At 36.7% G+C, this 27983-nt stretch overlaps 1 protein-coding gene across 2 annotated transcripts in view; it reads right to left on the bottom strand.

The window, feature by feature from the left end:
• Positions 1-27983, bottom strand: part of LOC109423211 (sodium-independent sulfate anion transporter) — a 151912-nt gene that overhangs the window by 54841 nt on the left and 69088 nt on the right. The window contains exon 2 of one of the 2 annotated variants that reach the window (XM_062846062.1): positions 23794-23902. The exons of the other annotated variant lie outside the window; for it this stretch is intronic. The gene's annotated coding sequence lies outside the window, so the exon portion shown is untranslated. The remainder of the gene's footprint in view (positions 1-23793; positions 23903-27983) is intronic. 2 annotated transcript variants of the gene reach the window in all.

The following is a 27983-nucleotide window of genomic DNA, read 5'->3' as shown; positions in this document are numbered from 1 at the left end:
TAAGTGGTTAAGACTTAAAAATATACGAACACATGTCCATTCTTTAAGAAACATGATTTTGATAGCTTCAGGATCTCAATAAATCTTCAACATCTTCAATCAAACGATTTACCAATATAAATTTCCTGATTATGACGCCCATACCGCCACATCTGTAAAAGCGTGTATACAGCATGACCCACGCAAGCTTAGAAGCAAGCTTTGCACCAGTGGGAACGTTATGCCAAGAAAAAGAAGAAGGTAATTAAGAGAATGTTCTGTGTATTACATTGTATTCCCTAAGCCTAAGTTTTTTTTCGTATATTCCAGCATATAAAAAATAATCATAACGTAACGAGGTCTCGATGTCAAGCTGTTGTCAACATGAACATGAACATGACTATCATGACTTTGCAGATCTCCCATACACTGAGGTGCAACAATATTTATGAACACTTTCTAATTGAGATTTTATCCGAAACTTTAGATCTAGCGATAAATGAGGAAATTGACGATCAACTCAAGTAAACACGGTTCTTACTTTTCTTTACTTATGCACATAATAAACACCCACAAAAATAAAACATTAAAAAAGCAATGATAGTATTAGCTGATGAATCAGACAGCAAGTATTTGAGAGAGAATGCTTCTCATTCAAAAATGCAATCTCAATAGTCTGTAAACAAAGCTTCAAAGCTCACGAGTCGCTAAAGTACCGTTCCCGAGCAGAGTCTAAAAACAAAATGATAGCAAATCGAAAGCTCGATTTGTATTCAACAGCAAATTGATATCACATTTTAATATCAGTTTGTCTTGATTAAATTTGATTTCAAATTTAGATTTCGTTTCGCTGTCACTTCAAACTATTATAAAAAATAAGTTTTTAAGTTATTTTAAAACTTCCAGGCAACCTTGTATAATAACTCTAAGAGTATATCATTAGTGTAATCTTATGGCATTCAGGATTTCATATCAATCGCCTATATTTAACGATTTTTCAATTTTTCGTACTGATAGCAAAAACAGTTATCAATTTGCTATCACCGATAGCAGGAATTGTTTACAACTTGCTGTTACGGGAATATTTTTCTGCTCTCATTTTTGATGTTTTAACCGTTAAAACGACCAAAACGACAACTGCCGTGTGCAGCATAGTTGTCCCATGTTCTATGGGAATCCCTATTAACATGGGACAACTACACCGCACACGGCAGACAACAGCCTGAGTTATCATAATTTGCAATATCACAACATCAAAATTTGTTTTCAATTTGCTGTCAGACTTTGCTCGGGATGACGATTTACACTGTGCTGAGCGCAAGCCAGTAGCTGAAATACTACGCGAGATCGTTTGCTTTCCATGCACGTACAACGGCAGCGAGTAAACATTTTATCACTTAGCATAAGCTCAGTGATGAAACAAATTAGTTCCAGATGATCAATGTGATTCAGTCGACAGTTAAATGTCGGGTTTCAGTCAGTATTGCACGATTTTCATAATCACATAATTAATATGCCTCGTGATATCTGCAAAAGAGATCGCAACACCATGTGCAGTACATATTTATAGAGCTTGTTTCAATGCTAATATTGCTAAGAAACGTTGATTGCTACGAATATTTACCTTTAACTAACAGTGACCATTTCATCACCATCTAACATATTGCCGAATATCAAACCTAACCTTCTGAACATGATTGTTAATACCAAATTCAAGGTAAATTGCAAAAACTCTCTATAGGAAAACAATGCAGCTAATGAGTCTGATTGCGACTGGCTGACTTTGAATAACACAAAGCGATCTGACCGGTAGTACCGAGCAAGTCTCATAATGCTCAACGGTGAAATTAGTATTGTATGATTCATGAGGGAAGGAAACGAGGTATTACTGACTGAAACAACTGAAAGCGGCAGTGGAGCTTCAAAAGAAATAAACAACTTGATATTCGTTACTTCATGTGCTTGCTGAGAATTCTCGACCAACCCATCCCCATTTATTCAAGTTTTTTCATACCGTAATCTGGAGAGTATCAGTAGGGTGAGTTATTACCATAGGACTCGTTGAGAACAGTGAAATTCGGTTTCTAATAAAATTTACAAAATAGTTGATAACCACTATCTTTTAGTTGAATATGTTTTAATGCGCCAGTGTGTTAAAAACATTTGGTTTTTGAGTATGTTTTTTTTATTACGTGCGATAGTGAGCAAAACTGAACAAAAATAAAACTAATAGTAAAAATCATATAACAAAAGAATTATTGTAGCGTTCAAATGCTAATTGCTCAGCTTTTAAATATTATAAAGTAGAGCTCTGATTTGATTAAGAATCGCTTCATTGGAAATATGAAATATTACAGGGAGATGATCAGAATCGAAATCAACATTAATTATCAATGGATCATAAAAATAACTAAAACGGCCGCTATGAAATGAACAGATAGCGCCACCGTAGCCTTGTGTGTTTGACATTACTCGACTGCTGTCATAATGTTAAAGCCCATATACGGTGGCTCCTTTGTTTTGAAGCGGCATCTGCTAGAAAAGTTGGCTTCAATGATCCATTGCCTAAATACTCTGCTTACTTGGGGAAACAGTTAGCCTAATCCTAATGGATAAGGCTTTGGATCACCAATACGGAGACTGCGTGTTATATTCCTGTTCTGACAAGGTAATTCTACCGACTCCATAGTCATAGTTTATTTTTGTGCTCGCCTTAGAGCATTTCCAGCGAAAAACACGAAAAATTGCTATTTTTGACTCGATATTTTTCAATTTTAATGCGATTTTGTCCATGCGCTGGATTTTGTGAATTCTTTTGCATCAATACATAACAATTATGGCCTGACGATTTTAATATTTGTGTCTCGTCTCTGACATGCTGTAAATATTAATGCTGACAAAAAAAATATCAAAAGAAATTTAGATATTTCCAGGATGCTTCTCAATGCTGGCTGTGCAAGCACTAGAATAGAATAATAGAATATTATACATAACCATTATGCTCACCTAGATTTTGAAAAGGGGGTATGTTCTTCTTCAAAAAACTCGAAAACGGTTATTTTGGAATGGTAAGATGTCTTCGAAGATGCTTGAGGATATTTAAACTTTAAGAAAAAATACACTGGAAGTAATATTGATCGCGGATTTATTTTAGATGTCGTATAATTTCAATTTTTTAAAAAATAGTTAAATGCATTTGACCATCCTGGACTACTTGGCAAATTTTGGGGTTGAAAGTCAGCTTTTTACAGAAAAATAACTTTAAGAAATCGAAGTGAAAGGTTTTTGGAAAATTGAAATTTTATGACATCTAACATAAACTTGATTTCTTCTTTTAACATCAAAAATTGTTTCACTAAGCAATTTAAACATGTTCAAATAATAAGTGTTAATTACTTTGTAGACTAAGATTTAGGCTGATGACCTTGATGACCTAGATGAAAAAATAAAGGGTGTCAAACCGTAGAACATACTGTGACATACATAGAAACATTTGTTAGTAACTTCTGTTATTTACTATACTAGCACATCATTGTAGATTATTAGCAGAAAATCCAGGTCTAGATAGTTTTACGCAGGAAAATATTAAACGCATTGGTTAACACTGTTTAGTGAATCCCCTTATTATTGTTTTGTGAAAGCATGATTTACCTTGTCCGACGCAACAGTTAATTCGATGCTATACACATTCGACCGATTCCAAGGCGTCAAGCGAGGGCGGCACATTATTAACGTGAGTCGTTTAAATGATCACCGACCCATCTCTACTGAATGCAGGCATTGCAAAGGTTTGAAACTGTAGGTATATGCAGATCACGTGACGAGTGTTATTCCCGTTTAGCGGTTATGAAGGATGACGCGGGTCAGAGGAAGCGACCTGTTGTTGTAATTGAATAAACCTATACCGGTTTAAACCGGACAGTTGAGGCTGGTGCCGGTAATTCATTGGAAGTGGGACGGCCCTGCTCATTTCTTGTGAATCAGCAAGTATATGGGAGGCTTTATTCAACAAAGTCTGGAAAGACTCGTTTCTAGAAGCTGAAAAGTGCGAATAATTTGTAAGAAAAATAAAAGTACATTAGACGATCCACATTCTGGGATTTCCAATGAACGTAATTTTTGTTCATAAATTTTATGGAAAACCCCATAATGTAGACCATCACATTTTGTTTTGTTTTCACAAGTTATACATTCTTGGAAATTCATGACTAGTGACATGGAATTCAAGACGTAGTTCAATTCAATTCATTGATTATATTATACGCTGGTTTTATTCTAAAAAAAAAAAACAAAGCAAACCTCAGGTAATGTACATACATGAATAATAAAGGGATTCACTAAAAATCGTAAATTGCTGCGTAAGTCATGATTTTCTGTTTTTTTTTGCATTTTATTTAAACATCCATCTGACCTAACCGGTCTAAATGAATCTACCAAATCAATCAAAATGTTTCATGAATAGCGAATGAAATAGTCAAAGATTACCTTGCTGATCGCGACTACAAACTCATAAATCTGACGTTTTGACTCTCCCCCTTCTAGGAGAAGGGGAGGGGCATTGATTTTAAATATTGGAAAATCGAAAAATTTCGAAGCTTTCAGCTGATATAAAAAAAAGAAAAGGTGTACCACGTAGCTTTATGGACATGGCTTCTTCGAGGAAGATTTTCTCTACAATAACGCAATCCTATCGAACTGTTGGTAAACAGTAAGATAGGAAGTTTATTTTTAAAAAATTTCTGGTTGATATCTTTACAGTAGTTAGGTACAGAAAAAGTTTTTCTGGATAACTTTGTCTAAAACGTTAAGTTTGTAACTTCGTTACTTTTCAAGATCCGTTACGTTTTTCCACTGTTTTTCTACCGAAAATGATAATTACACAGCGTAACAAAAATTAACTTTTTGTCTGTCTCAAGAACAAACTTATGTGTCTCCGAAAGATTTTGGGCCGCTGAATCCGAATCCGGGCTCAGATTTGCTCTAATACGTCACAATTTTGAGCTGTACCTCAATTAATAGGGCAAAATATGCGATTTTGGGCTTTTTTGACTGCAAGCCATTAAGCAAGGCAATATTTTTTTAAGCAATCAAAAGGTTAATTGGTCAATTAACATCTAAATTAACGACCTTTGCAAAATATTTCGTTTTACCAAATCGAATTTGATAGTTTTAAGGGATTTATGTTAGCTACGATATTTCCCATACAAGTCACCCTCCAAAAGTTGCATGCAAGTTTTCATACTAACATAAAATGCTTAAATCTATCAAATTTGATTAGGTAAAACGAAATATTTTGCATGAGTCGTTAATTTAGATGTTAATTGACCAATTAACCTTTTGATTGCTTAAAAAAATATTTCCTTGCTTAATGGCTTGCAGTCAAAAAAGCCCAAAATCGCATATTTATCCCTATAAATTGAGGTATAGCTCAAAATTGTGACGTGTTGGAGCAAATCTGAGCCCGGATTCGGATTCAGCGGCCCAAAATCCTTCATAAGTTTGCTCTTGAGACAAAAAAAATGTTGCGCTGTGTTATCTTATGTTATCTTATGTTGTGAATGCACTTCAACACCTACCAAATAAATGTTATTGGGTTCAAACGGCTATCTGAGTCTTAATGTTTAAACGATTTATTTTATTCTACCCGACATTTCGGCCTTTTTCAAGGGCATTTGTACAAAATATGCATTAGTTATACATTTGTCAGTCTAGTCTAGTTTGTCTTACATTGTCTATCATCCTGGTCCTAATTACAATTTGCATTTGTGTTTGTCAATTTATCCGGATCACTGCTTCTGTAGAAATATTAGATTTGACTTCAAATATAATACAACAATTTTGGGAAAATGTAAACTATTTTTTTTCTGTATTAACGAGATTTTTAACCCTAGGCTAGTTCATCTCGGAGGAAATGTAAACTATAATTTTGGTTACAGTTTTGCTTACACATCCACCGGCTATTTTAATATGATGAATTTCTATCTAGAGCTTTATGGTCATTTGTGTTTTATATTATGATTCGTGTGTACCCGGGTAGACGAGAATATCTAAATCATATCTCAAATCGAATAATTTTTGCTGTCATAGCTCGTTGCAGGGTTCGTAACTTTCGTTTCAGCGATACGAAATAAACTACTCTCACGGAGAAACACTTTTCCCCTCCAGTACTTCTTTCGAGAGTAGCTTTAACCTGCGGATAAGGCGCCATCCACAAATTACGTAACGTTCTAGGGAGAGGGGAGAGTATGGCCGAACGTTACGGCTTATACAAAAAATTTCGGTTTTTCATGCAAAAAGGCGTTACGGAGGGGGAACGGGGTAAAAAATGACGATTTTAGCGTTACGTAATAAATGGATGCTGCCTAATTTCTTTTCGTTCTGTTAAATTTCCACTCACCAAATAAGCTATTTAACGAGACGTTTCAGAACAGCTGATCGCAGCAGCGGCGACAACTGACAGAAGTCCACGCACGTTTGTTTTGGAATATCATGTGAAACAATATTTTCACTCTCCTCTTAGTGCGGAAGATTTCTCAAGTCAGATTTTTGTAGAAAATGAGCGAAAATTCCAAACGCTGGCTCGATGTAATTTTGATGTGTAATTAAAAAAAAAGTTATATGATATCAGTTTTTGTTCTTCTCGAAATATCTGAAAATTTCTACATATGAACAAATTTAGCTCTTCTGCACGAAATTGCACACAGATACCATACGAGATGGCTCAATGTTAGTGAAATGCAATATGTGCCCCTTTCTGAGCTGATGAAACGAAGAACCTCATGCTCTTATTCCCAAAATTATCGCCGTTTGGAAAAAAAAACAAGGATCCCTACATTTTCACACATACCGTTCTCCTGCACGCCGCCGAAGATCGTTCTTAGCACGCGTCGCTCGAAAACTCCGAGCACTTTCAGGTCCTTTTCGAGCATGGTCCATGTCTCGTGCCCGTAGGTGGGGTGAATCTTTTCAGACCGCAGCTTCTTCTAGAGCCCGTAGTAGGCACGACTACCACTGATGATGCGCCTCCGAATTTCACGACTCACGTTGTTGTCAGCCGTAAGGATCCGAGGTAGACGAATTTCTCACCACCTCGAAGGTATCCCCGTCTATCGTAATATTACTACCCAGACGGATCCAGTCGTGTGCGGTTCCGCCTACCAGCGTGTACTTTATTTTTGAGGCATTCACCACCAGTCCGACCTTTGCTGCTTCGCGTTTCAGACAGGTGTACAGCTCTGCGACCGTTCCAAAATGTTCTGGCGAATGGCGATAATGTCCATGTCGTCCGCAAAGCACACAAATTGACCGGATTTTGTGAAAATTGTTCCCCGGCTGTTGAGCCCGGCTCGTCGCATCACACCTTCCGGAGCGATGTTGAAGAGTAGGCATGAGAGTCCGTCACCTTGTCGCAGTCCCCAATGAGATTCGAATGAAGTGGGGGCCGTCCATATACCACGTGGACAGAAAATTCGTGGATTTTGACCTCCTCCCCCTCCCCATGGACAAGCGTGGACTTTTCATTGACCCCTACCCCCCTCCCCCAATGTCCAAGTGGACATAAAAAAAATCATATTTCTAAAATTAATGGAAATAGTGATTTAGAAAAGTTTTTTTTTATTATTGATTTTTTTCTTCGTAATACAAATATTCTATAGCTTTACATAGAATACAACAAGAAGCACAAAATATATACCTACAAGTTTTCAACATTGTTTTGAATTCTGTTTGTGAGAGGGTGGGTTCGATTCTTGCTCCAGTTGGTTGAAATTTTCGTCAAACGGAAAATTTTTCATAGGGTGTTTTTCGTGTAATGTTCATCGCCTATTTTTAGTAATTGTTCAATGTTTAGTCTGTACAGCCTCTGGTTGAAGACGATGTTTTTCAGAATGTTTGTTCAAACTATGATTGTCTGATTGTTTTGTTGAGATAAGGTAATTTTATATCTTAGATTTTTGTTGAGATTTTACGAAGTTTACGAATTTTACGCGCAGCTCGAACGCGAGTACGACCGCTGCCCAAACCACGACGTCAAGATCATCATAGGGGACCTAACGCTCAGGTAGGCCAGGAGGAAGAATTCACACCGACGATTGGAAAGTTCAGCGCCCACCAGCTGACGAACGAAAATGGCCTACGCCTCATCGATTTCGCCGCCTCCAAAAACATGGCCATTCGTAGCACCTTCTTCCAGCACAGCCTCCCGTATCGTTACACCTGGAGGTCACCACAACAAACGGAATCGCAAATCGACCACGTTCTGATTGATGAACGGCACTTCTCCGACATTATCGACGTCAGGGCCTATCGTGGCGCTAATATCGACTCTGATCACTACCTGGTGATGGTTAAACTGCGCCCAAAACTTTCCGTTACTAACAATGTACAGTACCGGCGGCCGCACCGGTACGATCTAGAGCGACTGAAGCAACCAGATGTCACCACCGCATACGCGCAGAATCTCGAGGCAGCGTTGCCGGACGAGGGTGTGCTCGATGTGGCCCCTCTAGAGGACTGCTGGAGTACAGTCACAGCTGCCATCAACAACGCAGCCGAGAGCACTATCGGGTACGTAGAACGGAGTCGACGAAACGATTGGTTCGACGAGGAGTGCAGAGCGGTTCTGGAGGAGAAGGACGCAGCGCGGGCGGTAATGCTGCAGCATGGAACCCGACAGAATGTGGAGCGATACAGACAGAAGCGGATACAGCAGACCCGTCTCTTCCGGGAGAAACAGCGCCGCCTGGAAGAAGCAGAGTGCGAGGAAATGTAACTGCTGTGCCGTTCACAAGAAACACGTAAGTTCTACCAGAAGCTCAACGCATCCCGCAAAGGCTACGTGCCGCAAGCCGAAATCTGCAGGGATAAGGACGGGAGCCTACTGACGGACAACAGTGAGGTGATCGAAAGGTGGAAGCAGCACTTCGACGAGCACCTGAATGGCGAAGAGAATGTAGGCACGGAGGACCAAGGCAGCGGAGGAAATGACTATGTTGATGCAGCAGAGGACGGGTCCCACGCTGATGGAAGTTAAGGATGCCATTCACCAGCTCAAAAACAACAAAGACGGTATCGCAGCAGAACTCATCAAGATGGGCCCGGAAAAGTTGGCCACCTGTCTGCACCAGTTAGTAGTCAAGATCTGGGAAACCGAACAGCTACCGGAGGAGTGGAAGGAAGGGATAATCTGACCCATACACAAGAAAGGCGACAAGTTAATGTGTGAGAACTTTCGAGCGATCACCATTTTGAATGCCGCCTACAAAGCGCTATCCCAGACCATTTCCCGTCGTCTTTCACCTAAAGTAAATGAGTTCGTGGGAAGTTACCAAGCCGGTTTCATCGACGGCCGGTCAACAACGGACCAGATCATCACCGTACGGCAAATCCTCCAGAAATGCCGTGAATACCAGGTCCCAACGCACCACCTGTTCATCGACTTCAAAGCGCCATACGACAGTATCGACCGCACAGAGCTATGGAAAATCATGGACGAGAGCAACGATGGACGGTATGCAGAACAGTGTAAGGATTTCGGGTGAACTATCCAGTTCATTCGAATCTCGACGGGGACTACGATAAGGTGGTGGACTTTCCTGCCTACTATTCAACATCACCCTGGAAGGTGTTTGTTACGAAGGATTTGAGTTTGGTGAAACTGGCAGCACTGGCATAGCTTAGCATATACAACTGGGCAAAATATTGAAGGCAGTAGATAGCAGAAGTGAAAGTGTTGGGATGTTTGTGTCTGGGAGTAGCAGAAAAATACTATAATGTAAGTTATATTAAGGATTAAAATAAGTTTGAATTTGTAATGATAAATAAAATTCCAGCATTGAAGCTGACCAAAAAAAGGGTGCTTTCAATATGTATTCGTTCGCCCTGGACCCGCATTTCAACAAACTTCAATGACTATAAATAATCAACTGCCGATAGTTCGCAATGGAGACTAGTATACTCAGGCTCAAACATTTGGATGAGCAAAGTTTGCTATGGCGAAATCTGTACGACGATGAAGAACGACGTATTGAGGCAGAATATCAACGGGATTGAGTTGGAATTTGCGCCATGAAGGCTGAAATAATAAAACAGTTCATTAATGAAAATGCAGGTGCAAATACAACCAGTGATCCGAGCCCGATCACTGTCCCTAGCATACAGGGGATGGCCAAAATGTTTGGGATAGGCAACTTTTTTTTCTCTCACAAAAAAGTTCAACATGCTATAACTTTTCATAGAGTGCATCAAAAAATCTCAAATTTTGACTGCTTGTCAACCTATTATGTGTGCATCATTGATACAAATTTGGGCTCGATTGATTAATATTTCGCAAAGTTAGTACCGTTCGGGTAAAACACTATTTTTTAGACAACTCATTTTTGAGCTGTCATATCTCGGAAACCAGGGAACCGAATTGAAAAAAAAAATTGAACGTACACTAACAATATGTGAATGCTTCTCAAACTATTAAAACATAGGTACTTTTTAAACGTTGAAAAAAGTTGTCGTGGATTGACACTTTTTGGATTTTTCTCGAAAAAATGTAATTTTTTTACATCACTGTCAATAAATTTTAGTGTTGGTATGCAAAGATTTTCCACTTCTGTTCTCAAGTTATCTCTTATCAGATATATTAGAGCCTATTTAGATTGAAGATAGAACACATTTAGTTATTTTTGTGTGGTATTGTAATTTTGACTTATTTTCCTCTATATGGATAAAAATTTCAACCCGGTATAACTTAATTCGCCGTGAGAAAACATTACATTTTATAACGTCGTATTGAGTATCAAAATATTGTTGATAAACGTTAAAAAATTCATTCAATTCGGTTCACCGGTTTCCGAGATATGACAGTTCAAAAATTAGTTGTCTAAATAATAGTGTTTTACACAAACGGTTCTTACTTCGCGAAAAATTAATCAATCGAGCCCAAATTTGTATCAATGATGCACATATAATAGGTTGACAAACAGCCAAAAATTGAGATTTTTTGATGCACTCTATGAAAAGTTACAGCATTTTGAATTTTTTTGTGGGAGAAAAAAAGTTGCCTATCCCAAACATTTTGGCCATCCCCTGTATCAGTGGCTGTTTGCACTACTTCCCAACTCATAGCAGCGAACGCTCATCAACCAACTACACCACAAACGATAAGTCTAATTCGAAAACCTTTGGCTGCTGTTGATGCCACTGCACCTCGAGAGGCTAGACTCGATCAAAACAATAGCGGTGACCACCGCGATGACGACTGTAATAAAAGAGATCGTATTGGAGTGCGGCAGTTTGGCGATGGTCGCATGCGTAATACACATTCGAAAACAAAACAGAATCTACAAGTCTGTGAAAACGGCAATTACTGCGAATTCTGCAGTGACCCGGTGAATAGAAAAAGTATTCGTGGTGTTTGACCCTGGCGGAAATTGTTTATCGGTGGACTGCGAATACGAAAGCGACGAAGTGGTGTATATCGGTGACTATAAACAGCGAGAGTACCCATTCAAGTGTGCTAGAAATAAAAAAGGAATTCCATGGGAAATAGGTAAATAAATTAATTCAACCTGCTACCAGTTTCACGGGGGGAGGCTGTTACGAAGGATTTGAGTTTGGTGAAACTGGCAGCACTGGCATAGCTTAGCATATACAACTGGGCAAAATATTGAAGGCAGTAGATAGCAGAAGTGAAAGTGTTGGGATGTTTGTGTCTGGGAGTAGCAGAAAAATACTATAATGTAAGTTATATTAAGGATTAAAATAAGTTTGAATTTGTAATGATAAATAAAATTCCAGCATTGAAGCTGACCAAAAAAGGCTGCTTTCAATATGTATTCGTTCGCCCTGGACCCGCATTTCAACAGTGTTATGCGACGAGCCGGGCTCAACAGCCGGGGTACGATCTTCACGAAATCCGGCCAATTTGTCTGTTTTGCGGATGACATGGATATTATTGCTAGAACATTTGGAACGGTGGCAGAGCTGTACACCCGCCTGAAACGTGAAGCAGCAAAGGTCGGACTGGTGGTGAATGCGGCTAAGACAAAGTACATGCTGGTAGGTGGGACTGAGCGAGACATGACAATCCTTGGCAGCAATGTTACTATAGACGGGGATACTTTCGAGGTGGTAGAAGAGCTCGTCTACCTCGGTTCTTTGCTAACGGCTGACAATAACGTAAGCCGTGAAATACGAAGGCGCATCATCAGTAGAAGTCGTGCCTACTATGGGCTCCAGAAGAAACTGCGGTCAAAAAAGATTCACCCCCGCACCAAATGTACCATGTACAAGACGCTAATAAGACCGGTGGTTCTCTACGGACACGAGACATGGACGATGCTCGAAGAGGACCTTCAAGCACTCGGAGTTTTCGAGCGACGCGTGCTAAGGAGGATCTTTTGCGGCGTGCAGGAGAACGGTGTGTGGCGGAGAAGGATGATCCACGAGCTCGCTACACTCTACGGCAGAGATACCAGATATACAGATTTTTCTGTATTATACAGATTTTTGACTTTCTATGCAGACGAGATACAGAGTACAGAAAAATACAGATTTTTAAAATGTGATACAGATTTCTACAGAAAGCATAAAATGTTAAGTTATTTTCAATAAATTCGATGTAAACTTTATAAAATGCCGCTCAAACTAAAAAATATTTCATGAAAATTTGTTCATTTTTACACATGTTTTAGAAAAAAAAAATACCAATAAAAATTAAACACCGTCAAAAACCAGGACATTCTATTGAAATCTAGGACTCTCGGTGTCTGCTATACCCTTAAATACGGCGATACAGAAAAATCTGTATTGATACAGATTTTTGATGAAAATAATCTGGCATCTCTGCTCTACGGTGAACCCAACATCCTGAAAGTGGCTAAAGCAGGACGGAAACGGTGGGCAGGGTATGTTGCAAGAATGCCGGACAACAACCCTGCAAAGTTGGTGTTTTCTAACCAACCGGTTGGTAAAAAGAAGGTGTGGAGCGCGAGAGCACGATGGGCGGACCAGGTGGAGCGTGATCTAGCAAGCATTGGGCGTGACCGACGTTGGAGAGCTGCAGCTGCAAATCGAGTATTATGGCGGCAAATTGTTGATTCAGTATTATCATGAATTTCATGTTAACTAAATAAATGGAATGAAATGAATTATTGTTGAGATAAGGTTATATTTATTAGATTCTTACAAAAACGAGATTTACAGCAACTAAATTGTGTTGGTGAGGTTTAGACTTTAATATCCATTAGAAATATTTTAAATTTTAAAGGAACCTACAAAAAAAGTTTTGAGATAAGCCTGCAAATCCCTACATGTATTTTTAAACTTTGAAGTAGTTTAAAAATTTGATATTAAGCTTCGAAAAATCCATACAGAACTTCAATGAAAATTTTCTGACTGAAACACCAACATTTGCATGGTCTACACTCCATTTTAAATCTCCAGAATATTCCTCGATGAAGAAAAGTAAGTAATCAAAAATTTTGATAATTTAAAACAAATTAGTCTGCGAATCGATACCATTATTATTTTTTCCTTGAAGAAGCAACTTACATCTAAAAGACAATTTATAATCAAATAAAATGTATGAAAGAACTGTTGAAGAGAATCTCATCAATAATGCGACATAATTTGTTTCGTTTATAGATTCTTGTTTCCTAATTTATATGTCAAGGTTGTCCACGCGGACATTTGACGAATTTCCACCCCCCTCTTCATGGACAAGCGTGGACTTTTCACTAACCCCCTCCTGTTGGCAATCGTAGCACAGTGGACCAGAGCAACCGACCGGAATGACCAACCGGACAATTACCGTCACCGGGATTCGTGATACGAAAGAAAGTAATAACTTCGCGGATCGTGTTTCTTACAACATTAATCATTAACGATCTAGTACGGACTAAAATAAACAAACAACATACATGGTCAAATACTAACAACAAAGGGGGTGATACATCTGTTATATATTGATCATGACCTGGGGGCTGTCACTACTTTACTCCAACACCTCCCCCCTCCAAGCTGTCCACGTGGTATATGGACGGCCTCTGAATAGTTCACCCGAAGCCGTTACGCAGTTTTGCACACCGTCCATCGTTGCTTTAATCAGTCTAGTCAGCTTCCCAGGAAAGCCGTTTTCGTCCATGATTTTCCATAGCTCTGCGCGGTCGATACTGTCGTGGGCCGCTTTGAAGTTGAGTTCTTGAAGATAATGATTTCTTTAATAAGGACTCTAGTTATCATAGTTGTAAATAAGTTTCCAAGAGCGTTTCCATTATAATTCCAAAAAAAAAAAGAATTCCCTAAATTATATTGGCAATGCTTATATAAACCATTCTAAAGCCATTTTTTCATCAATATTTTAAACGCCATCCTTGGATTTCCCGAAAATTAAGAAAATGCCAAAGTGTGTTCTAGGTAAATTAACTATTCACTCTAAATGTTCTTTATCAATGTTTCAATTTATGCATAAAAAATGTACACTATCAGGTCAGTTCAGTTGCTTTTTCTCTTCGGTAATCAGTTTTTTGATGGAAACCCTTGTAAGTATGCTCTTATTTTTTTATATTTTTTTTAAATCAGAATATGCCGTTTGGGAATTTGTTCTTGTTGCTCTGGTAGTATTCCAAGTATGTTTTTTGAACATATGGTAGCAGAATTTTCAAAAAAAATTACGACACATGTAAAAGATATTCAGGTGGAACATCCACCGAATTATTGGGGAGTGACTTAAATACTTGTAGTTATTTCCGACAGGCTCCTTTAGTAACCCTTGTGCTAGTGGAAGCTAGGTTCTTAAAGTATTACATACAACTTTTGAGATGTGTCTATATATATAGATATATATTTAAATTCTATAAGAATAATGTAGGTAATATTTTCATGATCTGACCAATTGCTTGAGATAATTCTGTAGAATTATGCCCTAATTTTACTGACAATAATCGTGGTGGAATCACGATGTCGTGAAGTTATTTCCAACGGGTTTCATTAGCAAATTTTCTTTTAAAGTGCTAGTTAAATATCTTGCGGGACTCATAAGAATATTCTGGACAGGAATCATCGCAGAAGTTTCAAGTGGGAAGCGTTCAAAGAATATTTGTTTTTTTTTTCAGCAAAAACGAGACATTCCGTATTCAGATTGTGTGCAGAATTTTCTTAACAGACTTGACAAAAACAAACAGAGGTATTAGGTCAGTAGGTCGGCTCTAGAGACACGTTCTCCTCCATTCGGGAAATTTGTGCCATAAATCAGTGAAGTTAAGCGATCAGTTTGACGAAACCGTTTTAGGCGTCTTTTTTGAATTTCATTGAACATATTTTCTTAAGAACCACGATACGATTCTTTACTGGATTGTTTAAAGATGTTTTAAGTAATTTCACAGGACCCACTTTGTATTGCTCTGGATTTGTTTGCAATAGGTTTCTAAACATATTTCATCAAAAACTCAAATGGAAATTCCGACGTGTTGACATGAATTTATATAAAAACTGAGTTGATGTTTTCTTGGAAAGTCTTCTTAAAAACTAAAATAGTCACAAAAAAATGTTGAAGTAGCCATTAGACTTGTTTAAATAATTTTTCCAACCCTTTCAATCCAACTCCAGAAAAGCTTGATATGCCAGAGAAATAATCAAATTTGCACTAAGAAATAACATAAGGAGAAACCTTATAAATTCAACAATTCTGTATTTTAATTTCCTCTAAAAATATAAATACGATTGGAAATAAGTAAAAAACACTCGACGAAATATTTCTAGAAATTCCACTCAGAACTTTTCATGCTTTACATGTTTAAAATGTTTAGATAAAATATTAGGGGTTTGTCTAGTAACTTCATCAGCAATCTGTCAACAAATTCTGTCCAAAACTTCGATTGGACAACCGTGGATTATTAATCCAAGATATACTGGAAAAAGATGTTTTTTTTATACTATCGGGATTCTTCGCTGGTGTAGTTATGAACATCGGTGAATTGGCTTCTTTAGCGCTGTTGAGATAATTGCATATTCTGAATCTGTATGTCAAACTGAGCCGAAATTCAAACTTTCATCAATTTTGGTGCTCGGGAACCTATTTAAAAATCAATTTGAAGTTAATATAGAGATAAGTGACATTTCAACACACGAACACTAGCGCGAGTTTTTCCTCACACAAAAATGCACGCTAATTCAAAGGCTATCCAGATTGCATATGCAAATGTTACCCAATCAAATTGGGTAAAACGGATAACTAATTACAGAACTAACATCCGGGGTAGGAGTGCAAATGTTTTCCTCACAGTTTCACAACTACATCTACAAAGAAAGACACGCATACATTTGAACGTGATTACCACTATGGGAGGGATTTGTCGAATCACCCCTCGTCGCATTTTGTACTGGGCGCAGCTGTCAAGCAGTTGCCCAGCTGTCAAAAGGTGATTTCAATAAATCTCTTTGAAATTTATTTTAGGTACAAAAATAAGGTTCTAAAATTCTGAAAAAAATCATAGTGGCTCAGAAAAAGATGTTCTTTTGTATAAAACCAAAAAAAAATACATTTTTCTAAATTTAAAAACCCAATTGCACGTATTTATAAGTCGATCAATATTGATTAAACATGTTTCAAAATCAGTTCCTTTCATTTTTATCGGTTTTTAGGAAATATGGATATTTCCCGGGATCCCAGGAAATCGTGGGATATCAAAAATAAAAATCCCGTATCCCGGGATTCGATTTGGTCCGGGAAACAAGACCTTCTAGTCACATAAGCCCAGCCGAGAAAACCGACCTTTACAAAAGTGTTCTAAACCAGCGAGGTTGCATCCAGAAAGGTGAAAATACCATCACCAAAGGGTTAAAAATATGCCTAATTGAAAAATAAATGCGAGTTTTTAACTTTTTGTATTTTTATTTGCGTAATCGTGCTTTAGAGGAGCACAGAGAAAGGTGTTTTTCATTATTAAGACTTGCGCTAAAATGCATATGATATTTTTTCTTAAAAACATTATTTTCGTTTTTTTTTAATTGTTACACGGCGAGCATTCTGAAAAAAAAACTCAAATATTTCTCCGCAGTTTTTGCTATTCCATCAATTTAGTGTTAAGTTTTTAAAATCAAAGTCCAAGCTAAAAAATAAAATTAAGAAAAACAGATTTGCCATTCCATGACATGTAAGTTTCAAAAGTTTGTTTTGTCGCCATTGCATTGTTCGATACAGATAAAATAAAGTATTTGTGCGGAGGGTTTTGTCGGGCACTTTTTGCCACGAGTACATTGCTAAAAAGTCACGCACGTTTCTCAGCCTTCAGTCAACTGATTTGAGTTCTCTTGGAAGCAAATGAAAGCTACTACATCCTAGTAGAACGCTATTGATTTTTTTTTTCGATTGGACGTTTGGTTACCGAGATATCTTTCGAAGAGTACTAATGAGTCATACATCTAAACTTTTTAAGATTTCTGACCAAGTGTATCATAATAAATATTTCGGCCGTTTGTCAATCGATTTGGGTTCTCTTGGCACCAAATGAAAGCTACAGCATCCTAGTAGATCACCCAAAAATTTTATTTCGATTGGACATTTGGTTACAGAGATATCTTTCGAAGAGTACTTAGGATTTATACAACTAAACCTTTTGAGATTTTTGACCAAGTGTATCATAATAAATATCATAGCCGTCTGTCAACCGATTTCGGTTCTCTTGGCACCAAATGAAAGCTACAACATTCCAGTAGAACCCTATACAATTTCATTAGGATTGGACATTTGGTTACCGAGATATCTTTCAACGAGTACTTGGGAGCAATACAGGTTAACTTTTTGAGATTTTTGACCAAAGGTACCATAATAAATATCTCAGCCGTCTCTCAACCGATTTGGGTTCTCTTAGCACCAAATGAAAGCTACAATATCCTTGTAAAAGGCCCTGAAATATTATTTCGATTCAACATTTGATTACTGAGATATCTTACGAAGAGTATTTCAATAAATTCTTTTTTATTATTATATTCGCTAGTTATCTTACATGAGCTTTTGAGCAGTCTATGAGAAATTATTTTTCAATAAATAATGCTGACCTAATATAAAGTGTATACTAGCAGGTTATTGTTTTCAACAAAATTATAAATAACAAATAAACAGGAATTCTATGAAAACTAACAATATGTTAAATGAAAGCTTTAAATTTATATATTGTGGGGAAAATGCAAGAACCGGAAAGTCAAAATAACTAGCTTATGCCAAAACTGATAGTAGATATATCATTTTTGTCCTTTTTACACCATAACCATGAATACCAAATACTTCGAAGTTAATTTATTTGACTGGTTAAAAGATATTAGACAAAGTCTATCTCGCTGATTTCTTATCCATTTGTTAATCGAATCAAGATCTTTAGACAGTAAACAAAAGGTACAATATTCCAGAATATGTAAGCTATTTTTCAAACATTCCATACAAGATTCTAGGAGGTGTCTGGCATTTCTGGATGTTTAGTCCATGGTCCAAGATGCTATTTTGGAAACCAATCCACTAGATGCCAAATCCACAATATTTTTTTATTGGTCAATCACACAAAATAAATGTGTTAAATACAAATAATACAACAATATTTTAATAAGTGTAAGAAGGGTTCTGTTCACCATAGGTGGATTAAATCGGGGTTTTTATTTGTATTTTTGAACATCCCTACACTTTTATAATTTTCCTGAAAGCCTTTTTGGAATACCATTTTTTTAAGACAAAAACATTTTGAGCTTTTATAATATTTATTATTTTTATTTTAAGAAATTTCCATAGGAAATTTTATTTTCCGTGTATTTAAAAAAATATAGAAACCCTACACTGAGATAAATATTGTTGTAAAAACTACCGATTTCATAGTAACATTTATAACCGTGCCTATGATTCTCAACCGACAACAAAATCTGTGAAGTTCACTGAAATAAGATTGAATACTTAGGCAGTAAATTTGACTTAAATGGTATTCGCCTCAACAACAAAACATTATCATGTTTTGCCTGAACTCACATCTTACAACACAGTATGGTTGAAAATACAATGCCCAGCTGTTAAATTAAGATTATTTTAGATAATGTTAATTGCATTGCTAGTCAAATTGACAGAATCGCAGGTACGGTTATTAATTTTACTATGGAATCGTTAGTTTCCACAACAAAATTTATTTCAGTGTAGTAGGAAATAATTTTTGACCGTGTAGTTGCCGGCTTTGAATAGCACTACGGATCACCTGTTCCGGGGATAACCCCGATCCTAGGTGTCAGGTGCTGATGGATAAAAGGTTGAGGGGGTTTGAAATATGCTCGATCTTTAAGGTGAATATACAACGAAGCCACACGCAAATTTTCAACAGCACAAATCTGAGGAACCAAATGCCGGATTGCGCTGAAAAGTTGATCGATTGGTGACCCGCTGGTGGTGACCAATCGATCAACTTTTCAGCGCAAACCAACCCTCGGTTCTACAGATTTGTGCTTTTGAAAATTTGTTATATATTCACCTTAACAGAGTCCGTAGCGTGGGCGCCCGTTTTTAGTGGCGTTGCGGCGAAAGATCTAAAAGGCGAACACGATGAAATTGCCACACAGAAAATATTGTATAACTTTTGATTGCGTTCGCCAAAATAGCTATTTTTTTACCATGAATAGAATATTATGTGTAGCTAATACCATAAAAGTTTCATTAAAATCGGTTGAGTATTGGCGGTGATATCGTTGAAACAATGAAATTGCCACTTCAGAATCTTGTACAAACAAACATTTTGGAAAATATCACTTTTTTGCCGTTTCAACGCTGGCGCCAAAAATACTGAACCGATTTCAATGAAAATTTTTATGTACGTAAAGTATGTATGTAGAAGTAGTTTGTCAAAATTTCATTCAATTTAATCATACCGTTAAAAAGTTATAGCCATATATGTCGCACTATGTCACAATAAGCAGATGTGGTTTTTGGTATAGTGAAATTCAAACTGCTCTTACTTTGAAAGTACTCAACAAAAATGGCTGAAATTTTCACTGTAAACAATTTAACACAACAATTTTACACTGTCAAAGTTTTCTAAAAATCGGGACAGTGTTACCAGTTCTACAGTCAAAATAGTGCACGCGGAACTAAAAATGGTCAAAAAGTACCTAAAATTTAACTTGAAGCGGTTTGAGCTTTGGATATTTACTAGAAAAAGTACTGAACCGATTTCGATCAATTTTTTACCACTTAATTGATACTATGTTAAGAATATCGAGTGAAATTTTCAAACGTTTTGATGAGGTAATAAAAAAGTTATAGCCTAAGCAATTTTTTTGAAATGGGTGCACAAATTTTCTAAAATCTCATTTTATGATATCGACAATATATGCGCCAATACTCAACCGATTTTAATGAAAATTTTATGGTATTAGCTACACATAACATACTATTCATGGTCAAAAAATTAGCTATTTCGACGAACGCAATCAAAAGTTATACAATATTTTCTGTGTGGCAATTTCATCGTGTTCGCCCTTTACCAAACCGAAGCCAAGTCCTAACTGCTTCCAACTAGTGGAACAGCATGCATATTTTAGTAATCAAAGGAAAACACAGGTCCTTATTACATTTCACACCTTGTTGAAAGTGAAAGGCCTCGGTTTTAGGTGTGGCCGAAATGGATCTTGAAACAAGGAAAATGGATTAATATTCCTAACCTTTTATCTCTAATAAAGACAAATCAATCAAATCAATCCTAATCTTTTATTCGGTGTTCACTGGTTTGGCGGAACCTATCCATCAGAATACTTCTCTGCGATTATGTTGAAAATGACTACTGTAACAAAACCGAAGAAATTCAAACTATATTAGACTTCACAATGGTGATAAAGTAATACACCCGATTCTTTTTTTTTTGCACGGGTCTGGTTTTTTCAATAACTCAGTCAATTTTGAACCGATTCTCATGATATTTTGTACACATGTAGGTACGATTAGTACTAGGTATCAGTGTACAAAACATCAGGCCAATTGGTTCAAAATTGGCTGAGTTAAATATAGCAAAAAAACGACCCGTGCAAAAAAAAAATCTGGTGGACGACATGCACTATACAAAAGACACGGGGTATACCACAATAGATGAAATATTGGTCGCAGTGGTTATGTCCCGAACAGAGAAAAAAAACAGTGAAATACCCCTAGTAGGATGTTGTGGTCACTACGCCATCGTGGTGCACCTAGCTCAATATCATAGGAGGGTTGAAGTGTATTCAACTCCACTAAACTCTTTAAGTGTGATAGCAATATTGAAAAATAAAATAAAATAGGGTGACGATGGGTATTATCGGCAGATTTGTTCTCCGACGTGGGGGGGTTTTTGTAGGCCAAATTTCCTGAAACTTGGTCAGGTTGGTTAGAAAGGATTTGAGGCCAATTCTGAGTTCAAATGCTTTCAAAAAAAACATGGCGAAGAGAACAAAACTGCCAGAATACACAATTGCCTCTATGTATTTTTATTTGAGATTCAATACAAAAAAATCAATGACATGCGAAAGGTGACCAAAACATCAATTTTCCAATGATTTTTTTTTTATAATTTTGAGCTTCTTAGTGCATTACAATGGAAACAACTCGTTGGGGTAGTGCACGATTTGGGTTAAAAATGATCCATATGCACAAGGAGGAATAAAAGACACCAAAACCATTTTGAGATAATGCGAAACAGTCCTATAAATTGCAAAAAAAATCTAACAGTTTTGATTTTGATTGTTAAAATTGTGATCGGCTACCCTATAGCGGTTCCAAATTTAGTGGCACTGGCGCACAATCCCTCTATAAAGGTTCGATAACTTTTGGAATCCCAGACCAATTAAAGTGATGTATTTAAACAAAATTAATTTTGGTTGATAAAACAACATCTAAAAATAACAAGTCTTATAATATTATATTATTGCGACATTTGCACCCATTTAGACTCGGCCGAAATTCATTATCATCACAGTCGAATTTCGCACACGACTTTGCAGCGGCTGGCATGCACAAGTTCAGTTGAGTTCAAGACAGGGGCGTCGGATGCACAACAGGTAAACAAAATAAGTTTGATAAGTGTGACATTTCGCTGGGAAATGATGATTCAGTGGATTCTCAAATTATCACAGTAGTCTAAATATTAATGAGAAACCCAATATAAGGGGGATTCATTTAACAGCGTAAACCGCAGATTAATTATTATCTTGATTAAACGTCGCGATCACCAAGGCAATCTTGGATTATTTCATTCGCAATTTCATGAAACATTTCAATAATAAAATAAGAGGGAATCCATTTAGAACGTCACGCTAAAAATAGGAACTTTCAACCCCCCTCCCTCCTTCGTGCGGGTTTTTTTTCCTATACCTAATACATTGCTTGTCACACTTTTCAGAACCCCTCTCCCCACTCTAAGCGTGACGTACTTTATGGTTGGCCCCTAATCATGGCTCACGCAGTTATTCAATCTGTTTAGTGAATCCCCTAAATATATTATAATAAGGTATAATCATACCTTATTAGCTGATTTGAATTACACAAACAAATGGTGTTCTCATTTTTTTATCACGGTTGTTGTTATTTTGTTGCCTTTGATGCAGAACTTGCACTAGCACATATATGTTTTTTTTTATTTTATCAATCACATATCATTTCACGAGAATAACAAATCTTGCTAAACGGATCCAAGTGATGTAGCCTACGCAAGTCATCATACAAATGATAGAGTCAGTAATTATAAATACTTGCTTCTGTTAATCTACTCCAGAAGATATTGATTTGTAATCGCGATTTGTTCTCACGATTAGCCAGGTGTACAAGCATTCAGTAGCGCGTGGCAATTATTAATGCTATATCATGTTCAACTGCGAGCCGACAATAGATTTGATCGATCGTATATTTCTCATCCGTTTTTGCATGAGCTACGTGCATTCTCTGTTAAGAGCTAATAATCGAATAAACGATAAAGGTAGACAACAACAGTTCCAATTACGTAATTTGGAAATAAGTTTCCACTCCAAAATTTTCCATGTGCTAATTGCTGCATTGTTGGTTTGTTAACCCACGAGCGATCGCGCTGTTGTATTTTGTACAACACGTTGAAAAAATCTCGCTTTTTGTACTCAGCATTAGCGTGGTGCTGACGCAGGTAGTCAACCGCGCGAGTTACGGAAGGTTAATACTGGAATAGAGTAAGACATAAAAAATTATTGAAAATTTTGACATGCCACTACTGCTCATCAGGATTACCGATACATAGTAATTAAAAGCTGAATTGTATAGTTTTTTTTTATTAGTCATTACATAATAATTCCAATCAGTTTTAAACTTTATTTATGGAACAGATATCTTTTATTTTCAATTGTTGGTTTTTATTTGTTTCATGCTTTTTTATTCCCCACCCTCGCATCCGATGAGAAGTCTCGGACAAAAATATTAAAACATATTTGAATTTCTTAAGGGAGTATATAAAAGCTATTTGCAGTTCATAAGAAATTGCTCTGCCTCACTTGATGCATGGAAAAATTCTCACCTAAATCGTACAAGAAACCGTTTTTCTTTCTCTCGCAATACGCAGTTGCGAAAAAATGACAAAAAAAAAGTTTTTGTCAGGAATCGGTCAAGATTTGTTTTTCTTTTCGGCCTAGTTGACATGATCGATTTCTCTTCGTCGATTCTGTCTTTCGCTATTCACTCAAAACATACAAAATCATTTTTCTTCTTATTCCTATAGCGAGATGTAACTGTTCCTACGGAATGCATCCAAAAATCTTTTGAAAATTTTGGTCTATAAATAGAAAACAAGTATTTTATATAAATGGTCTTACCTCATCTTCATACAATGAGTGTTTGAACATGTGTCTACAATGGTACCAACATACACAACAAGATCATTCATTTTAGTTTTGTTGGCTTCATTGTGAAGAATTCAGGTACCTGTAATTAGAAAAAAAAAAAGGAAAAATAATTTTAAGGTAATAAATAAATTACATTAAAAATTATCCACGTATATTTAAATGAAAGAATGAGTTTGAAAAGAAAACAATTGAGTGATCACAAATCTTAGTTTACAAAGATTTTTATATTTTTCAGGAATATTACATCTTGATTTTTTTTCTAGTGACCTAAAGTTACCATAGAACCCCTTGGCTGTCTTGTAAGTTCATGGTTCATCCTTCATCGCCACACACAGTTCTGCTGCACAACGCCAAAGTTCACCGCTGGAGCACACCAAGAGCTTGTAAGTCCACATCGAGGATGGCCCAAGTCTCATGTGACGCGTTCCACAAAGAATAACGGGAAAAAGTCGAATTTTGAACATGCCTATCTACAATTTAGATAGTACTTAGCAGGTGTTCTTTTTTTTTAAAAAAAAAACCTAATTAATCCACCTAGCGGTGATGGTGTCTTTCTCGTGCTTTAAAATATCCTTTCAACAAAACTCGAGCGACATGTTGAAGACATTGACATAAATACAAAATGAAAACTGCTTGCTAAATCTACTCAATGTGGATACATTTTATATTAGCAGCATAACATCCAATATTCAGAAAATATAAGACAACGATCCAAAACTCAAACCAAACAAGTGTCATGAAGCCGCAAAATTTTGAAACATCATTTTAGATTTTCCGGTCATCATTTTATGGCTCCGGATATCTACCCCAACTAAACTAACCGCCATCTTGAACATTGAGACACCATCTTGAATGTTCTGGTATTCATTTTTGGACTCTGCACCTAAAATTACATAAAATAGTCGCCGTATTGAATTTTGGCATGTCGTTTATGATTTTCTGGTTATCAGTTTTGGACGAAGACCGGCATTCTTCCCCATTCAAACTATAGTCATATTGCAGACCTTGTGAAACAGCGCACAGCTTCGGTTTTCTGATTACAAATTTTGAATTCTGGACATATTTTCATACAAAATATGCCCATAACGCAAGAATTAAAAATCCTATAAAATAGGCACTAACATGAATACTGGGCCATTATCTTGGACTTAGGACCGCTATCTTGGACACTCTGGTGGACTCCGAACATATTTCCCATACCAAATACACTTATTTTACATAGTTTTAGAGCTCAAAATTCCTTAAAACAGCCACCATCTTCTGTTGACGCGATCAAATTCTTATTTTTCCATACACCTGAACCTCGTTTTACGTCCACTATTGGCTTAGCGAAATAAAATTCTACTGCCAAAATAATAATTAAAATTGACATTTTTATATTTTTGTACACTTCTCCTAATCACGGAAATGTTTTAAAAAATATAAAAATGTTGAGTTTGCTCATTGTCCTGGCGGTAGAATTATTTGTCGCTTAGCCAGGCATGGACGTAAAAAAAGGACGAGGTGTACAACGTTGACCCATCCTCCTATAAATTTACACCTTAGGAATCTGAAATGGTACAATTTGATGAGATCGCTTTAGTTTTGTCTATATTTTGTTCTCATATATGAGAACTTAGATCTATTCGTCACTGTTGTTCATACCTAATGTTTATCAGGCCATTAAACAAAGCCACGACCTAATTTTTCACATGAACGTTGGTTCTGTTACACAACAGCTAGTTTTAATGTGATCTAAGGCTATTTTTAAGGACAATGGAAATTCGCGATTTCGCGGAAGCCGCGAAATCCGCGAAATTGGGCTACCACCGCGAAATTTAGGAAATCCCGCGAAATGCCGCGAAGTTTTACGAAATTACGAAAATACTCTACCAGTTTCCATCTATTTCAAATTTTAAAGCATAAATGGCTGATAACTTTTAACAGTGAAACGATCATCACGATTCTGTATTCGCACAATACAAGATTATAGACTGTTTCAGAAATTATAAACACACTTTGTTTATTAAATTAAATGAACTGATCTAATGATTTTTACCAACTTCTTTCAGAGTATAGCATATTGTACTCCATATTTTCATATTTCCTTTCAATTGTCTTGATATTTTAAAGAACAGTCGAGTTCTCTAACAAATAACTTAATTTTTCAAATTTGCATTTGCACAAAGGTGTTTTTTAATTATTTCAACATTATGTATCACTAAATACCAAAAATTATCTAAATTTTTATCACATTCGCTTTCTCAACAAGTTGTCTAAGGAACGCCTTGATCAAAATTTGGGAAAAATCGATAAAGGCATTTCCACAACATTTTTTCGGAGCTCAAGTTGCTTATTTTTTAAGGTTTTCTACGGAACATAAGAACTACCACACAGTTTCTTAGTTTTCCTGAACGCATTTAATCTAAACAAACTTATTTTTTCAGCTCATTCGATTCTTAAGATGGCAAATCTTGTCATACCATAAAAATGAGTGCAGTAAGCAGTAATTAAGACATTTGTTTGCTCAACGTTTGTTGCTTGCTACTGGTGTTGTTGAGAAATTTGAAACAAAAAGTTTTATATTGAGAAGGCCCGTGATGGTGGTTCTTGATCAAATATTTCAGTGAAAATTACTCTTACCAATCGAGAAATATCTTTTATTATCGATACAGCAATTTTTATTGTGTTTGGGAATTGAATATTTTATCTGTGAGATTTTTTTTTCTACTATGCTACATTTTTTGACCACTTTGTGCAACTTCAAATTTTAATCATCTAGTTTACAGAGCCATATGTTTTAACTTTTACCAGAAACATCAACAAAATTGGTATTATTTTCTTTGTTAGCATGTTTACTATAAGAGCTAGAAGAAACTTTTTTGGATATTGTGCTCAAATTGAAATGGCAGTTAATCGTTACTGTATTTATAATTTCTGAAACAGTCTATACGGCATTTTAAGTTTATTTTTCTTTCAGAGTTTTCATCAAATTGGTAATTTTTTTCGAAGAAGTAATGATTACGCCTCACAAAATCAAATAAATTATCCATTTGGCATGCGAAATTGCAGTTTTCTTCAACAAAACGGTAAAAAATATGGGGCCGCGAAATCGCCGCGAAATTCACTAAAGTGGCCCGCGAAATTTAAGAAATTTTGCCGCGAATTTCCATTGTCCCTAGCTATTTTCTTGCTAACCGTTCATTAGATTATCAAAAAATCTGCGATCTGATGTGTCGTATGTATGGGTTTGGTTCATTTTTATATTTGGTAATTTCCGGTGGGATAGCCGGATCTGATTCCATGAGTCATGGACCATGACACTACCGGTTTTCCCAATTATGGTCTGAGAATATTTTATTGCTATTTATTCACCTTTACCTAATCACCGCGATTTGATATATCGCATGAATGGGTTTGCTTCACTTTTACTTCTAACCACTTTCGAAGCCACAGCTGAACCCGCAACACTACCGGGAATCTAATGTGGTCTGGCCCTATTTTTCCATCAGGTTGTCGATAAGTCGTGATCAGTCTTGTTAGAGATCACAGTCATTTGAACCTTTTCGTTGATATTCGGCCTCCTTTGTCTCCGACATTCGCAACACAAGCAATCAAACTACTGTTCGAAACAAAAATGTCAAACGAATGCACTTCACCACGATAGTGGCTTCGGGAGACGGTTCGGCATTTGTTATTCCTGCCTTCTTCCATAATAAGAGCTATGTTGCCCATCTGTGTGTCGTATTCAATGCAACATTCAATAATAAACTAATATTAACATTCATAATCGGAATTGGCTGAAAATCTATGCGTAAAGCTAGAATTAGACACATGTCATCGTGTCAGATGACATTGATTTAACCCTTTCTTATGTTTATTGATCTTCGTTCTACTGCTCGTGTTGTGTGTAGGTAAGAGGTAATGATAGCGCACGAATGTAACAAAGCCGACTGACACCCGACTGCGGCAACGAAATGAAGGTAGTAAAAAGTGTCGAATGTTTACAAGGGGCTGTCCATAAACCACGTGGTCATGAGGGGGGGGGGGTTCGGCCAATGACCATTTTTGTGAATACCGGGCAACTCACTGGAACAATCCGTTCCCAGCCATCTTAGCAAACTGCAGTAGAATCACTTGGCATAATACGGAACCTCACGGTGATGGCGTCTTGCTCCGCC

This window comes from Aedes albopictus, chromosome 1 (assembly GCF_035046485.1).
Source record: "Aedes albopictus strain Foshan chromosome 1, AalbF5, whole genome shotgun sequence".
Taxonomy (NCBI): domain Eukaryota; kingdom Metazoa; phylum Arthropoda; class Insecta; order Diptera; family Culicidae; genus Aedes; species Aedes albopictus.
This window is presented reverse-complemented; position numbering and strand designations above follow the sequence as displayed.